This window comes from Battus philenor, unplaced genomic scaffold (genome assembly GCF_028537555.1).
Source record: "Battus philenor isolate CCGP_79_NKW_IND1 unplaced genomic scaffold, ilBatPhil1.0.hap1 SCAF_10, whole genome shotgun sequence".
NCBI lineage: Eukaryota > Metazoa > Arthropoda > Insecta > Lepidoptera > Papilionidae > Battus > Battus philenor.
Window position 1 is genome coordinate 10,505,332 of NW_027181662.1, and position 18,824 is coordinate 10,524,155.

The following is an 18,824-nucleotide window of genomic DNA, read 5'->3' on the forward strand; positions in this document are numbered from 1 at the left end:
AGACATGTTCGTTTCAACTTATCTTTGAGAGTCTTTTTAACATCTTTCAATATTCATCAGCCATGATTTTGGTTTGTAATTTATGTTTATGGCCAAGTATCTGTGCATGAATAAATATTTAATTTTAAATTAATTATCGAGTTAATTAATGCGGGAGGGTCATTAAAAGTTTTAAATTTTTCCTTTAAATTTTAGTTTTCTGCTCCAAATTTAATCGCGCATAGAATCAATTTTATTGGCAAAACAAACGGCGCTGTTGATTTATGTCGCAGGGACGTGGTCCCGCCATACTCGCGGCGCGTCATCAACTTGCTGTATTCTGGAATTTTCTAAACATTTTGCTATGGACATAAATATTCAATATATATATATATATATATATATATATATATATATATATATATATATATATATATATATATAACTTGCTAAGATTTGTGTTATATTATATACAGGTAATTCTGATCTAATGTTACTTATACAGAATGATTACTTATAGATGTAAAAGATGTAAAGGGGTATATGTAAACGTCATTTACCATCAATTAAATTGCACCCTACACCCTGTCCAAAAATCAATACTTTTATAAATAATGAATAAAAAATGATAATACAGTAAAAAAAACTTTTCAAAATTCTGATTACTTCTTATTGAAAGTATTAATTCACTTTATACATGATGATTGGAAATATGTGTAAAAGTTTTAAATCTTGTTGTTGACAATCGAGCTTTATATCTATCCCGTTAAATCTTTTACGCATTTTACGCTAACCAATCACTCTGTATAACTTATCATTACATTAAGTATCAAATAATAATTTAGTTCACAACTAGAAATTTCTACAACTTTAAAAAAAATTACTTCATGTAATTAATTTTAAGCATTTAGCATCATATCTCGTTCATCTTTTTTCACTGTACGATACCTTTTTATTCATTTTATTTGAGAACATTTTTGAAATAGTGCTTAGCATTAGACAACGCAGCTGCGTAGATCGAAATCTAAATAAATGTTTCACTGCGCCGGTTGAAATGTGTTCATTAGCTGTAATGTTGGTAATGGTTATCACTCGAAGTAGAAATTCAATTAAGTTACATATTCTCAATACTGAAACTCTGTTTTATCGGTTTTTTATCATTTAATCATTTTAATATAATAATGGTACGTGTATTGGAAAGGTCATTGTAGACTTAAAAATGCAACTGTCTCTTGATATTTAATTTACAATATCGTCGATACTTATGAACAAAGTCTAAGCAAGACCAGGAACCAGTTTAAAAATTGTCGTTTGTGAGAAAGAAGAGAATTCATCGATTAACTTGCTTCGCTTGCATAATCATGATCGTTTCAAACGTAAGACGTCTACATATGCCTATCCGATTTTCAATAAGACCAGTTGGAAGCTGCATCTCGCATATCTGGATATTTTTAACAAGGTCGTCTGTACTCCTTGTGAGTTGACATCCTTCGCTATATTACGCTAGAATTCGAAGCCACTGTGGACAACTATTCTATGCGTCGTATGCTTGCCCACTAACTTTCCTTCGTCAAATTATTTCTTTATTACTGATTCGATTTTTAAGAGAATTTCTGATAATAGATCTCTTCATGGCTCGTTGAGCGACTGTAAGCTTGCACATGTGACCTGAAGTGAGAGGCTGCTTTGCTACGGTATTTAGAATTGAAAATTCTATAAGCCTTAATAAACATTTGACATTTAAATGACTAGAGGTTGTTGGATAGGCAAAAGCACAGTGCTAAATGGTATAATACATCACAATAAACTTTACCTTATAGAACCAAGCTTAAAGTGTTTTAAATTCATTCTTAAAAAGTAGAAATTGAATGGTATTTCAGTTAATTACCATAAAAGTCTCACTTCGCGCCTTTACTAAGTAAAACAAAAAATTAGTGCATTACGAAAGCGAAATAATTTGACCGCATTAGGCAAACGCGACACATAAAACTATTTCATTGTCACTTTTATTGTTCATACATTGAGCAGGTGTAGCATAATAATGTTACCGTAGGCGACCGCCATGACGCTAATCTATACCACAAACGTTCGTCCGCGAACCGTTTGTCACATTCGAGCAGCGCCACGATTAATTTGCACTTACCCTTAACAATTTGCCGTGTTTTTTAAACATTTGTCATCGTTAACGAACTCTAAATTACTTCGTCGTACCCCGTCAACATTGCGACGTCGAACGCTCTTCGGTAACTCATAAATTACTTTCGTCGCCTTTTCAGAGCCAATGGACCTTAAGTAATTGAAATTCTTAGTTTTTGCATTCGAAACTATAATTTTGCAATTCGTTTTATATTTGTGACTTCATTAACGTTTATGTTACTTTTTGTTAACAAACAAAGTGCTGATAATTTTTTTCAGGAATATCAATACGATACAAAAGGACATTAAATATTCTTTTTAAGGAACTTGCAGGGAATGTCGAAGTTCGATTTCCAGTAGCTTGTATACTTTTTATGAATCATCACACCGTCCAGTATATCCTACATAAGGAAGAAACATGTTTGACATCCACCAACCTATAAACCCGGGCACCGAAGCTGCGATCCGTACCCTCTCTATGAGAGGAAGCTTATGCCACAACTGTACGAGTATTGCACAGCCAAATATATATCCTTTTTGTAATATAAAATAAATAGCAAAATATTCGAGGCTTTAACTCTATGGTCAAATAATTCACTTTAAGCAAGATCATGTTAGCGTCATTTTGGTCTGAAATATCCCGCAAACACCATCCATCATAACATTCGTACGCACCATTATTATTCATGTAACATTATTTTGTGTTAATTTGTGTACATATTTATTACTATCTATTGTACTGATGTATCTACACTGCACATTTGTGATACTGAAAAATATCATTTAAAGCAAAATATATAAAGCCATGTTTACACTGGCCATACTGTTTATTTATTCATATTATTATCAACATAGGAATAATTATAGTGGCAACTTGTCATAAGAAGAATATCAGAAGATGCTTATTTGATGATATCCTTAAAGCTACAGTTCCAAACATGATCTGATCTGAGAAAAGCCTGACAAACTTAAACGAGCCTTTTTATGGTCACTTTGTTGTAGAGCATTAAATAACCATGTTCAAGAAAACCTTCGAACTGTTACCGGATTATTTTATAAGTTTTTGTTTAATACACTACACAGAGGATGGACATCAGCGTCTTCTGCATACCATAATATCACACTGCGATCACGGACAAGCTTTCCAAGCGTGGCGATATTGGTACGTCATCCATATATATCTTACGGGAAGGCCTAGGTCTCGCAGTGGGCACCTATGGGCTGAAACGACAACGACACGTCTCATACTTATTTCATGAATTTTTTACGTGACTTGCATAGCTGCTCAAGTGACAACTACAGATCCTGCAGGTGTGAGTGGGCAGGACGCTGAAGGCGGTTAGTCTTAAATTTCTTTTGAGCAAAGTTCGAGAGCTACCTGGCAGCCCCGGGCCGCTACATACTACAATTTTTCAGTATTATTACATTATAATTTAAAGACATTAGAAGACATGAAAAATACCAGTTGAAGTAAGTCCTGCAGAAAGTACAGAAGAGTCTTTGTTTACGTATAAGCTAAGTAATAACAATGACGTCACTATTTCACAAATGCCAATAGACACTAGACTTCTATAATATTAGACTTGTTATAAAAACAGTAATTCTTATTAAGGTTCGCAATGTAGATTTTCTTGAAATTGTGTATTTAATATATTTTTAACATGAGGTTTACTATGTGAAAACCTCTAGTCTTCAAATCAATCCATTATGTCATAAAATATATCGAAAATACGTTATTTATTTTAATCTACCACGTAATAGATATCCTCAACGAATGCTAGATCAAAAAGGATTAAGGTCACGTATGTTAGATTATATTAAGTGGGCGCAAATATAGTGTTTTCGTGACTGAGATAGGCTTGATATCGTATGCTGCGAGACGCGAACAGTATTTGTTAACCAACTTCCAAACGAAGATATTTTCTGTAAAGGTTTTTCGTGTTTTCTTATATTGTTAGTTGTTTGTCGTGTATCTGATATTATCATTATTTTTAATTATTGTAAAAAAGTGTTTAGAAATCAAAATAATTTTACATGTTAATTTATTAACATTTTGAACAAGGACACCAAACATATTTTCGAAGCCAAATAGAAAACTACGCCATTAGTCACTCGAAACCACCAAAGACGTACATCATCCGTTATTTTAATTAGTCCTTCGCAATATGAATGCACAATAAACGCAGCTTGGGCCACAAATCCCGCTTCGGCTTCGATCTCTAACGGCTCCACTCCGGGAACTGTTTAAATCATGCGCTTGCGCCGAAAATAACTCGCGCGATCGCTTCTTCGCTGCGCCGTAAATTCATCGCTAATTTACAGCCCCTCAGTGTTATAAATAAATAAATATTCGTCGACGCGCACTACATCCTCCACTGACAAAATGTGCCACCGCTTGTATGGGGCTGTCATAACACCTCCTTTTACTCGGTTAGGGGTAATGGATCGAGTTTCCAATTCGTCACTTATTAAGCGAATATAAACGCATCATATTTGTAAATGAATGATCAATGACAAGAGGTTTAGAAAGCGTAAATGATATCATTCGACAAATTTTATATTGTCAGATTTATTCACGTCTTAATTTATCGCGAGGCATTTTCGGGTTGTAGCTATAGTCGTAAAACACGAGAATAGCTCTGAAATAACGTTAACACCTACTTAAGAACACAACAAGAATTGTCATCGAGATATATTATTTTTCTATTTTAAACAATAAATAACTCATAAATAATTACAAATTTTGTGTCAGCTATGTTTCTTTTTTCTTATTTTTTTTTGTATTCTATTACAAATTTAGCAATTAATTCAGCGATGTTGAAGTTTATTCGGCTAGATGTGGAACTAGGAAAATTATTAGGTGCCAAGTGTATTGAAGTAAAGAAACAGCCGTCTTGACATGAATCTCGTGCCAGGGATCACTTGCGGGATTGTGGCCGCTATTGTATTACAAATTCCTCGCCGCTGTTACCATCTGTCTTGTGACCGAAATGCGAAAAACAATAATAGAAGGAGAGGACGACGAACGAAATGTAACGGTTCACTTCGCGTAGTGAAGTCTGCCGATGATATATCTAATCGATACCTTTTATATCGCACGACTACTTCGATAACATCGATTCGAATTCAATTTACTTTTTTTATTAAGATGCAACTAAATGCATTTTAAATGCCTACGTCTAATATGAATATTCCGTGCGGTTTGTTAATGCTAAAGTTTACATACATATTAATTGAATTTTATTTATTAAGCTATCTTAAATGAAATTCTCTAACAAATTGACACTTTATACGTAATAAAATTTATTGATACTAAGTATTTTAATTTAACTAAGTTAAGGTAATTATAGAAATGTAATGTAAATTAACGTACAGTTTATTTCTCCACGAAAATAAAATATTTAAGTTTCTTAGTGTTAATTCAAAAGAGAATCTTAAATACTCTTTATAACAGATAGTTAATTTATTTGCATCATATGATAATACGAAAAAGGCACAAATCGAAGATTTGTTTTATTTAAGTGTTAATAAAAATGTTTATATAATATTTCAGCATTCTTTATTAATAATTTTGTGTAGTATGGTAACATTTGAAACAGAAGGATGTATATAGCCATTTCACTATTTTCACACGGGTAAATAAAAAAGATAGTTTCCTATCTTTTACTTTTCTTTAACGTTGTGAACAAATTCAGTTACCCACAAAGAGAAGCAAAATAACAAATCTATAAAACAAGCCATAAGTGAAGATTTGTAATTTGCTCCTGGTTTAACAACTATTATTTGGACATATAAAATTATATACAGCTGGAAGTCTTCCAAACAAATAAATAAATAATCATCGTTGCATCCTTACCATGTTGTTATCGGTGCATGTCTGTGTAATTTTATGCTATTAGAGTCATAATTACTTAAATATTTCGTTTCAATAATTTAAGCAGACTATTGTGCGAATAGAAAATACGAAACATATTAAAAGACATAAAATAAGACTCAAGTTCTGTTCTGTAAGTGTTACTGTGTTTGTGTTTAAAAACTATGACGTCAGTACGTATGGCCCCATTGTCTTTACTGTCACCCATATTAATTAAATATATATCTAATAATAAACATTATTAAAAAAAACTAGGAGACAGTTTCGATATAACCAATGACTTAAAATATACGGGGGATGATTTCACACATGATTTTTTTACGTTTTCAATGTTATGTTAAGAATTACCACTTGTTTAATGATAGTGTTGGAAGCCACTGTTCACCACACCAATGATGTAGATTCGTCTTCAACATCGATAAATAAAATAGATATCTGTTTATCCAACTCTATTGATAACTCGGTTTGCGTGCCTTCTGCCAGCGGGCGGAGCTTGCGTGGTGCCAAGTATGGCGAGCGCGTTAATGTACCGTCAGTACTCCGTCATATGTTTTTATTGTGGTCTGCGCAAGAGTCGACTAACTATTAGCTCATCTATTCCGTCGCCACACACAGTCTAGCATGTATAATGTTAATAGATAGATAAAAAATATCTCTTAAGTCTACGACAGTAAATCATAATGGCGGTAATGATTTAAACACTACATCATTAATGAAAAATCTGGAGATTTTTTGAGCATATTTTTATTTCATTGGCTTATAATATTATAAATAATTTCAAACCTTTCTTTTTCAATGGTTTCACAATTAAAATATTGATTAGGTGAATATTAGAAATTTTAACAATTTAAAGTTAAGATAACTAAGAATCAACTTCCAAATGAATTATTTCACAAATCTTAAAGTTAGCTTTTCTATTATACACTACACGTCTAAGATTCGTTATAATAATGCAAAAATATTCTGGATGCCAAATTAACTCCGCTAATTACGTTATAATTACAATATGTAAATTCATATACACCAGACGACAGACGACACACAATAAGAACGGTATCACACCTGAGGCGCTAGAAGACATGTCAGTGATTATAAAAGCAGATAACTTCAACACGAAGCAGGTTATACAGACACTAGTCAAGTTTTTTAAGCTTTGCGATTGCCTCGGAAATTTTAATCGTAACACTGCAAATAAGTATCGAGGCGCCATCTTTTCACTAAACTGTCACTCCAAAGTGGTAAGTTTTTGTCGTGACATAAATATTTATTTAAAATGAAATTCATACAATGTAAATTAAATTAACTTTTAAATATAACAAACAATGGAGTAACTATAGTCAACTAAATAAAGGTTGTTTAATTTTTTTGTTTTCAAACGGCATTTTTAGATATTTCAGAACACCAGCTACAAGGCTTAGCTCGAAATATTCGTGTCACGTTTTTACGTTTTCTCCTATTTTATAGCAGAGACGGTGACGCGATTGAATGTCAAACACGCACTTTACGGGCAATGCGCTGTTGTGTAAAATTGATACGGCGTAGCTTTACCGAAATCAAAGTTAAAAATAATCGCGTGTTTCTGACTGTTACACGTTTAAACCCGCATCGGGGGAAAGCGTCTCAAATCAGATACAACGAATCGAGATCTGCTAACATCCGCGAGCGTGTATACGGGCGGGTATGGCTATGTGCGTACATGTACGTGAGAAGGGCCGTCATGTTTTATTTATTCGCGGCGGAGTCGTAATAGAGTCGTGCTGTGAGAACGGACGGTGAGTTTTTTACCGGCCGCAAGACCCAGCGTGTATTGAGACGTCGGTGGATGCTGATGTCTTGTTGCGCCGACGTTGCTATACTTTTGACATGACGGCGACGTTTATCCTCCATTCCGCTTTTTTATTTTTAACCAAGTGTTAATCCGGGCTTGTCTGTATCATTGTTAGCACGTGTAAAAAAATATTAGCCGAGAATGATAAATTACGTATTAAATCGATGTAAGGCACGAACGTAGACGAGGAAAAAGCAACGGAGCCACAGAGCGTTTTCCATCAAAATACTTTCGTCTCCAGACCGCTGCAGGAGGATATTAAAAATCCATTCATCACACTAGAAGCGAAAAAATAAGAATTCAGATTCTCACTCGAACAACGCGACTGCGAAATCTGGAGAGACGAGGTGGTATTCCGCCCCGCCCGCTCAGGGAGGGAGCATTACCTCCCTTTTGACAGGAAATGATTGTCTAATATTAGCTTTGTTATAAGGTTCCTCTTTAGGGATTTCAGTGTAACTTCACGTTGTATTTCGGATATGTACAATCTCACATCGGCCTTTGTTTTACGTACAGCTTTACATTGTTTTATTCACCGATTCTACTTTCATACTACAAAATAATACTAACTCTTATAAATCAACTTCAATTACTGAGGTTAATAAACGTTATCATAATGAGAAGAACCGTCCTTCTGTCTCTTTTATGGGAAGTCGTAAAAAGATATTTTTTTTGTTAATGTATGGTAACACGTTTATTAAATCAAACCTGTACAGAGCAATAAAATTAATTAAATTGGTAATTTAAAAATTATTAGTAAAAGAACATGAATTTTGTACGTTTATAATGACATTAGTTATATATTCGGATCGAATAAATTTAAGTTCAAATAGATAATTGAGATATACCGAGCGTATCGCGATTCTCACGTCACATGAGTTTATTCAACGTAAAAATTCAAATTAGACAGCACTAAATAACAGAAGGAATTTCGGGTCAACGGCCGTGTCTAGGCGATTCTCGAGAATTTTTTTTTTGAACACCCTCTGTTATAACAAAAAGTCGTCGCACGTCTTTTTTTTCAGAAATAAACATTCGAGTTTTATTTCAAAATAAAATTTATAGTTGCGTCGTCTATTTCGGCTCGGCTTTCGTCAACACCGGTAACGTTGGAAAACGGCATCGGCTACTATGAATAGGATAGCGTCGGGAGACTATGTGGGTATCCAACACTGACAGATTTGTGAATTACAGATGAATGTTGTACCGTTCCCGGAAGAAATAAATTTTTGTATTTATCCGCTAGATCGTTAAAACCACTTCATTTTTATTCAATCGTAATTTTAACATTTATTACACATACGACATCAATTTAAAACATCGCTTGATTGATATCAGTTTAATGTTTATAATAAATCGGTAGATTAGATACACGTTGACGCAGATGTTCCAGTTGCTAAGAATTTATCTTAACGTTGAGTTCTATAATGTCAATAATTTTTTTGGCCTTTATGGTAATATTTCATACCAACATTTTATTATAATTAAAAAGTGTCATAAGAGTTTTTCGCACTGTGCAAATTCCAACTGTTCCAATTAATATAATTTAACAATACAATTACGGAGCGGGTGTACGGACGGCAAGTCCAGATGAAATGCGAAATTAAAACGGCGGCCTCGTATTAAACAAACAGAACGACATCGCGGAATATTCTCGTCACGACAATAAAGCGGCGTTCGCATATTGTACAACATCGAGAGATAACAGAAATAATGGCTTTCAAAAATGAAATTAATTCCAGGTTGATGATTTCAAATTGAAAAGTCACATCGGCTCGCGCCATAATTCATGGTCCTGAAACGTGTCCGGGCGGGTGTGTCGGACGCGCTTGCGAACAGGGCTGCCTAAAGGGGCAAAACTCGAATACTCATTACACATTATAACATTCTATTTACCGTATTACATCGATAAATAAATTCACATATTTATATAATACTGGTATGGCAAAAAAATCTTTATTTTTTTAAGTATTGATATTTTTTTTTAATTAATACGATTCTAGTTTATAAAAATAACGATGTACTATTTACATCGTTTTATCATAAAAAAACAAGTATTTAAATCTTTGGTACGTAATTAATTTGAGGCTGATATTTAGTAAAGACGATAGTCGCGGAATGCAGGCATCGCATGACCGGTGCCTTGCAGTGGAAGTCTACCGGTTGACATAATGATGATAATGTTCTAGTATGTTATAATTATCATAAGACAAACATAGATATCAATTAGTTTATATAAGACATCAGGCCCTATGTTACCCGACGAATATAAAAACAAGAAAAGCTAACGTCGCCTAACAACAATCGAATATAGACTCATGTGTATATATACATAGTGCACAATTGAAAGTAACCAAAAAGCAGTCAGCCCTAAGTTACGTATCGGGTTCATTGTCACAGTCCTTTGTCGGAGGTCTCTTCCGCTTCACCACACGCGCTATCTACGCGGAGGTGGCTGCTGCCCGAATATTCATGAACGCACACCACTACAAACTACATATGTGTGTTCCAAAAAATTATAAATAATGCGAATTTAAACTACAACTATGCATTAAAGTTACGTTAGTCTTGTTTCTATCCAATAAAGGAACTCATGAAAAAAAAATTTATATATATATATATATATAAATATAGTGTACCTTTACTACTACTTTTCAGAAACCCTTAGATTTCGCTCAAGATAGCGAAAAGGTTTTAGACCAAGCGCCTTTTGCATCTACCTTTTTAAAAACCACGAGGTCTGCAAAAAAATATAGCTTGGGTTTAACCATAACCAACCTTACACAAATGAAATAATGAATTTCATCTAACAAATATGATCGTTACAGTTACAATCCGACGTCTATTATCTGTCAAATGTAATAGACTGTAACTTAATTGCAAATTCTACTTCCTGCAATTAGACTATTTAAGTTTTATAGATTTTCTACAAAGTGATGATTTTCTATCTTATGGCAAATAAAAATGATATAATATAACGATGTTGCTGTGATATAACATAGTTCAATGCCATTAAAAGTTATCGTCCTTAAATGATTATACATAAATTTTATTATTATTATTATATTCATTATCATTCCTACCATTTTATTCTATTAATTGATACGTTAGTTTCTTTTGGTATGATTGATTTTCGGAAGGTTGGTATTTTTGATAAAAAATAATATAAACAAAAAAAATTAAACCAATAACATTTAATTCTCTCTTTTAAAAATTCACTTCACTCCAGCTAAAGTTCTAAAAAATCTTCACAACCTCCTTTTATAATAATAATTTTTAGACCAAAATATACAACCAGAATTTCTTCTATAAATTTTCTTTTCACATACAGACGCCGTACGACATAAAAATTCCTCCAGATATCACCTGGAAGCCATTCCCGCTTGTAGAATCCTCGTCCCCGACACAAACGTGAAAACTAAGTTTATATGTAAATATCGGTCGGTGGCAGGTCTCATGTTTAATGCAATCAGATGTCATGAACATTTGTCGTTTATAAACATTTCGTTGTTTCTCCTCGGTTTCTGTGATAAGTACAAAATTATTTATTTATGATTTAGACTTGATTGCAACCAAATTTAAAAGAAATATTAAATTTTAATTGCCTTTCATCCTTCAATATTATAGCTATAATTCAGAATTAAATGAGAAATTAAATAAATCTATTATTTTTATTGTAAAAAATGTAATTCTGTCAAAGAAATGGAGTTTGAATAAATATAATAAATTCACTTTGTTTAATTAAGCTTCGTTAACAATTAAAACAAATTTAAGAAAAACATTGTACATAATATGTTAATCCAACTAATTATCGTTTCTACGAGTTAATTAGAAAAAATTCTCGTAAATTATTTCATCAACATCGCCATGAGGTTTATAAGGAAGTACCAAATGCTTGTATCCTTTTCTGTTTGCGGATGTAATCATATGTTGGAAAGAGAAAGCAGTATTTCCTGGCGCAAACGAAAAACCCTTGTAATTTGACTGCACGAAAATTTGATAATAAATCATAATAGTTTTAGACAGAGCAGAGGGAAAAAAAATAAACCAATTTGGAAAGTGAATTGTAAGGCACGGCGAGGTTAGCCTGTTATTAGAGCAATTATGTTATTATGTGCGCCGTATCTAATCCGAAAAACTAAATTGGAGTTGGCCGCTGCCGGCGAATGCCCGATAGGTTCAATCATATCGACTTGTGGGTCGCACGAAATTCGTTGCGGAAGCAATAAGAAACACGAAAATTCCGAATGAATTATTCATTAATGCACTGTTTAATGTTAAAGTAAAACTCTTAGTAGTTGAAAAATCAACAGACGCCAAAGAAAGCTTTGATACGGTTGCCAGTTTTGGACAAATTAAACAAGGGGTAATCCTTTGCTGCATATTTCAAAGTTCACATTTCATAAACCCCTCTTGCCCTTTAATATCCCTCACTTATACCATATATCAATCCGTATGACCATAATTGAACCCAACTTGTCTCATTTCAATAGAATCAAATACTTATGACCATTGTAAAAGGGTTCATTATAGTTTACCGATATTACGACAGATAAGAAACATATGAAGGATTGCCCCTTTCACAATTTGTATCTTTAGCATACTTTGCTCTTGAAAACTGGTTTTTCTTGTGTAAGTTGAACACGTTTTTGTTTTCATTTTGTAACGCATCTACCCTTTGTATTATCAAAATATCATATATGAATACAAAATAAGGGTTGGGACAAAAGCGTAAAAAAAAACCGTCAACTTTTTAATTTATGCACAAACGAGTACATGAAAACGTAATAATAGGAGTGTGTTTGGTAAATATAATAATGTAATAACTCTCGGAGGGTGAGTCGTGAGTAGACGGTTTCTATTTTCAAAAAATTTCACGGTATATACATCATCTGCGATACGTGGAAAATCGTTGACGACTTCATTATTTTACCGGTTTTCGACTGATTTATACCTTTATTATGGTTCTTTACGCGCTAAGCAGCGGTTTCGTCTAATAATACATGAACGTCGGACAATGTGTTTATTTTTAATTAATCTTAAAGTCTTAATTACATGAATTCAATCGCGAAGGTGTACAAATGATAATACTGGCCGTAAATAATCCAGATCTATATGTAAACATCGCCCACTGAAAACGTTCACCCCTTTGTTTACGAATTTTTTTTTATCTATATGCAATAATTTTAAACTGTGACGCGCGTAAGCTGATAGGGAGTGCAATAAATTAATTTTTATTAATTTTATTCTGCTTTTGTTTGTGCGTTACATACTTATCATCTTTTCTAGACTACATCCATTCGTTTTCTTTCTCACTTTGAATCGTATTTGAATAACATTTTAATTCAATAACTTACAATTAGTGTCACCTTTGATCGTTTAATTAGTCATAACGTTTAGATTTAAAACAATAAAATACAAAGTTGCCAATGTAATTAAAACAATGAATTGCCACGGGCAACCGTACATCGACGTTAATTAATATTATATTAGTTTATGAAGTAGTGTGATTTGCAATATTTCCTATCTACAGGGTTATAGGTGTAGAAGCTTTAAAGGGCTTAATTAATAGCTTATCAGCTAACAATTTATATATGGTACGACATATAATAACTATAGAATAATAACGTAGTAAGAAAAAGAAAAGTGTTTTCAAAATTCGGATTGCTACATATTAAAATTAATTATTGTTTGCTATCTATACCTGCAGACTTTGTACTGCCAGAAGTTATCTGACTATCGCGTTTTAATAGAAAAAAATATATAAATACGACATACTGTAAAATGAGATACGGTAACATTAGTGGTCAATTTATATACGAGTAGGTTGTCTAGAAATAGGTATTGAAGAATTAAACCTTTTTTGCAGACAGATGAGCTCTAATTTTTCTTAAGGAGTGAATTGATTTTAAAACTATATCCAATCACTGCAGGGACAGGGAATATTGCAAAGTCAATCCTGTTGCGGGTACGGCTCAACTTGCTACTTAAAATTTAGTGATAACGTTAAAAAGTTGTACGTATTATTTATTGAACTGAACTTGACCGACGTATGTAAGCAAAATCTTTGTACAACGCTATACTGACCCACTTATCAGCGGTGGAATACTCCTGACCCTGTCTGCATATCACAAGATATGCGAGTCGTAGGTCATGAGATATATGGAGGCAACGTACTTTTTGAAAATATTTTTTCCTGGATTTATGATAACTACGTGTTATTGGCATTGAATATCAATCAACGCAGATGTAAGAAACATACAAATTATTGTTTATTTTTATTCGACGTTCATTTATTTGTCTAAAATCTCTCTTGAGTCGGACGTTTAATTTTTGTAATATTTACGGTATATTGCTATTACAGGGAATATTTATATAATTTGTTATAATTCATAATTTTATTAAGCAGATTAAATTTCTTTTGTTTCAGGTAAGGCCCGTGCAAATCTCGACCTTCGCGAACATACAAATAATGCCTGTTCTATAACACTATGCCCTTAAGTCGTATTTCAACTTCACACATTTCCAATGTCGACACGGCTGTACCTGAGTATAAAACTTTGTTAAATCCGCGTGCGGTATACCTTAAGAATTTGCGTTTCATATCGGCGTGTACGGGTTTAAGATTTAGTTGTTTATGACTTCTACGGTGAAATACACACTGCATTCTCCTTTTACGAACGTTAAATAAGAGATCATTAATTCTGATTGCGATCGCAGAAACAAGCGACGCATCTCTTCATGGCGTTTCCCGCCCATCCGTTGCGCGGTGTTACATGCATTCACACGCATTCGGATAATCTCTCATGTGATCGGCCACATAGGCGCGTGTACTTCGTTTTAACCAGCCATTTTGTAGAACCGATACATTTCACATTCCCCTTTGCAGTTAGGCATCATTTCGTCTGGCCGCGTTAAAAGCACGCTGCATGTTCGCACTCCCACCCGCCGCAACACAAGCGCGACGCACGTATGATTCATGAAGCTTCGCTTGTGCGAGTATCGTACGCTCGCGCTTCGCTGGAGGCTGTCAGTGTAGTGGTGACCGTCGCGATGCGCGCCCGTGCCGCTGTGTGCGTGCCCACTCATGGCAGCCGACTATGACGGTTCGTAGATTTGACAGCTAGCTCAATGCGGGTTCAGACGTTCATTAAACGCCGACCGATGTAATTTTTGTAAAATAGTTGACTTTTATTTACTCGATAGGACAATAAGTTTAATTTCGGAGCGATTCGCTAACGCAGTGCTTTTTATAGTGTACGCGCTTTTCCCGCGAACTTGAACTTGAAATTCGCGGTATCAGAATGTGTCAAATATTGCGATTGATTTGTGCCTGGGTCGTTTCAACGAGTGTTTACTTATGATGTTCGTAATTAGACGCGCTCGGTTGAAAATCAGTCTGAGGGGCTACGGCATGAATAAAGTATTGTTTGCAGTTTGGTGGTCCCAATATAAAAATACAATAACAGTTTGTACTGTAAAAAAATAAATATCTTAACGAGGCAAGAAGACGTTTAAATAAATCAATTGATAATGGCGAGGAAAAGATGATGAAAACTATTGTGCATTTGACAATAATAATTTTGTGATGTGTTAAAAACTTTTAAAAAATTTGCATATCAATAGTGCATAACTAAAACAAATAGTGAATTTAACAAACAGTGACGGGTAAAATAACTTTTATAATATATGGGATTTTTTTAGCAGTTTGTTTATTTTCTTAAAAACTGGACGATTATATATATGGTGAGTTTAAAGTGTATACATATCTAATTTTGTTATATCGTATCTTTATATGTATCGCAAGCCGTATTAATGACAAGGAATAAAAAATTATTGTTAAATATAAAAACTTATTTCTTTAAATTTACTAAAAAAAATTTTCAAACATATGGTTTTTAAATTATAATCAAGCACGCAAATTTAAATCATAGAGCCGTGTAGATATTGCCGCGCGAATTATTTTCGATGTTACAACACATAAGTCAAAAAGATTAATATAGATATTAACATAAGTAGGCATAAATATTGTTTCGTTTACATATCTCACTTCGGACATCTTTTTGTGGGAGTTGCCGAAAAGCAGGTAACGAGAACTCGAAATCATTAATCAAAATTATTTTTTTAAAAGGACTCATGGAAGGGCATAAGATGATAGAGCTGTCTATGCCAGTGACGGTTGGCACCGCCTTTAAACTGGTCATTAATCTTTTTTTTTAACAACAGCCGTTTATAAATATTCTATAATACAGCTCTATTTCAGTTTCCCTTACTTCAGATGTAGAGATCATATTTAAACGCTTTTAATTAACTTTAGAAAGGATCTTTATAATTAAAAGTTTTCTCAACTTTAAGTTTAGGACAAGATTATTAAAAAGTTTTATTCGAAGAATTCTTTCGTTCTTTAGTGAAGAAATTGTAACACTGAAATGTTATAATCTATTAGATAATGCACATTAACCCCCACTGTGTGAACGCTTTTCCTATATTGATCTCTCCCTCGGGAGTCTAGGTAATTGAAACTTTAGAAGCTATCCTATATTACTGCCTAGTTATTAAATAACCAGTTAATACCTACGTTACATCGTCGAAACATTGACAGTAAAATAATAGGTATGGTTCAATATCAACACATATATACTTACAAATAAAGATTTTTTTAACATTTTTCATTTTTTATAATATTGACAATATTGAAACATAATATTTTGTTTTTTGTTATACGTTCCCATTATCAATCAACAAAATTTTTAGTGGCATTTTGTAATTTAACTTTACATTCTATTGCCATTGATCCGATAGTTCCTTTTACATCCTTAAATATAAAGAATACCAAACAAACAGTGCAAATATGTAAAATCATGCATCACTGTAAAATTACCGTCGCAAGTCATCTAGAGGTACAGAACAGATTATATAAAAATAAAAAATTAATGCTCTACACTTGTCTGATGTATTATTTCTTACTACTAATATATTAAAGTTACATGAGTTTTATTTTGTTTATGATATATGTATATATGATAATAATAATGTGTAACAAAGGATAAAGATACCTTAACATAACCTTTTTATTACTTTTTTGGAGCATTTACATCTATCAACTGAAAAAAAAATGCTATTATTAATTAATAAAATGTATATAAATATTGCACAATTACATCTCAAGTTAATTGCAATGCAATATTAATAAAAGTGCAATTACATTTAAATTAAACATAAAAAAATTGTATCATTCATAATAAGTATTAAATGATTTCAATATTAATTACAATGAATACTCATTGATATATTAAAATTAAGAATTTACGTTTTCTAGTATAATTTATTATTATATTATAATAATTGCATAATTATTCTCGAACAATCTTTTAGTATGTTGTATATGTATTTCATTATCTTAATATCTAACAACTTTGTAATTCGAGAGCAAGAAACAAATAACAAACAATAATTTTGTTAAACTTATGATGTTTACTGTGTTATAAAAATAATCTTAACGAACATTTTAAATCTTTCTAGTTTGTTGAAAATTTAACTTAAAAGTAAAAACGTGTGGTTTTTCGGTCAAAAAATAGATATTCTTATGACTATACCATTTACGTGTTATTACAAAGCGTTCAAAAGGTTATTTGTTTTGTCGAAATGTTTTAGCAACCATAAAAATGCGATTCATTGACACATTATTAAATAAATAATAATAAATATCGTATTCATTATTATGTGCACATTTTTAAAGGCTCTTTTACTCTCTCTCACCTTAGACTAAAATAGTAATTTATTGCATTTACAAACATAAGTTTTAAAATTCAAACACGTTACTCGTCCTTGAACATCCGAGTTGTGTTAGTTCATTAAAAAATTCTATGAAAAACCTAATTTGTTTTCCATTCTTAAACCAGTTTCTTTGTCTCCAATTTTCGTTTTAAAGTAATTAACTTGATAAATGTGTCTAAAATTAACACAATAGTAATTTTGCTGAAAATAATGATACGTGGTTTTGCTACGTTAATTTTAAACATAATTATAATTGTTACAAACATTTTTGATTGATTGAAGTACATATTAAGTATAGAGAAATATTTTAGTAAATATTAACTAAAAAATTGTCTCACAAATAAAACCATTAAATCAGGCCAATACAAACATATAAGTAGACGTTAGTCGATTTAAAATATGCTATCGGAGCATCGACTTATAGAAACAAGTTTTCACAAATTTGATCCAGATATACGAACATCTTAAAGTGCGCATTTGGAAATAGTAGGTGGTTTTCTACCGGCTATTATTGTAACGGTACCTTTCACCGCTATCTACTGACCATCAGATGAACTGCTTTTTTTAAACTGCCTTAATAAAGCGAACAGCATGTAAGATTTTAATGTACAACAGACTTGGAGATTTGGTTGATGTGATAATGCGGCGTGACTGTATGAGCACGACTTTCTATGCTCAGCCGACACAGAGGACTTGGACGGTTCCCTTCATAGAGATATCCGCTGCCCTTCGCTACTATGTATTTATTCAAGCTTTCATGAACAGTAGTTTTAAAATTTTTAATTATATTTATTTGATGTTTAGATTATTTTATCTCTAATGTTAACTAAAATCAACGAAAATTATGTAATCTCGATAAAAATCACGGTTATTTATGTACTTCCGTCTGCAATACAGCACGAGTAATTGTAGAGCTTTGAAGGGGTAAATGTTTAGCTCATTGAATGTTAATTAATGTATTATTCTGTATATGAAACCGTTCATTATTGATATTTTGCGCTTACACGGTCTTCAATTTTCAATATGAAATTCAATATAAAAAATTAACGGTTTCGGAAATCATAAATAACGTAATCATAATATAGTAAAGAAAAGCCATATAACAACTTGGATTTCTATATCTTAAAATTCAAAAAATTGTTTACTGTCTGTTCCTACAGACTTTGCAGTGTCAGAAGTTATTGTTCTATCACATTCCAATGAAAACACTAAATTATTATAACATGTTTC

The 18,824-nt window shown here is 32.5% G+C and overlaps 1 protein-coding gene across 10 annotated transcripts in view; it reads left to right on the forward strand.

Moving 5' to 3' along the window:
- Antp (Antennapedia) overlaps positions 1 to 18,824 on the forward strand; it is a 221,922-nt gene that overhangs the window by 150,294 nt on the left and 52,804 nt on the right. The window contains exon 2 of one of the 10 annotated variants that reach the window (XM_068765799.1): positions 14,248 to 14,923. The exons of 8 other annotated variants lie outside the window; for them this stretch is intronic. The gene's annotated coding sequence lies outside the window, so the exon portion shown is untranslated. Of the gene's footprint in view, positions 1 to 14,247; positions 14,924 to 15,480; positions 15,564 to 18,824 lie in introns of those variants that run through there. One more of the 10 variants, XM_068765769.1, reaches the window with a different exon arrangement.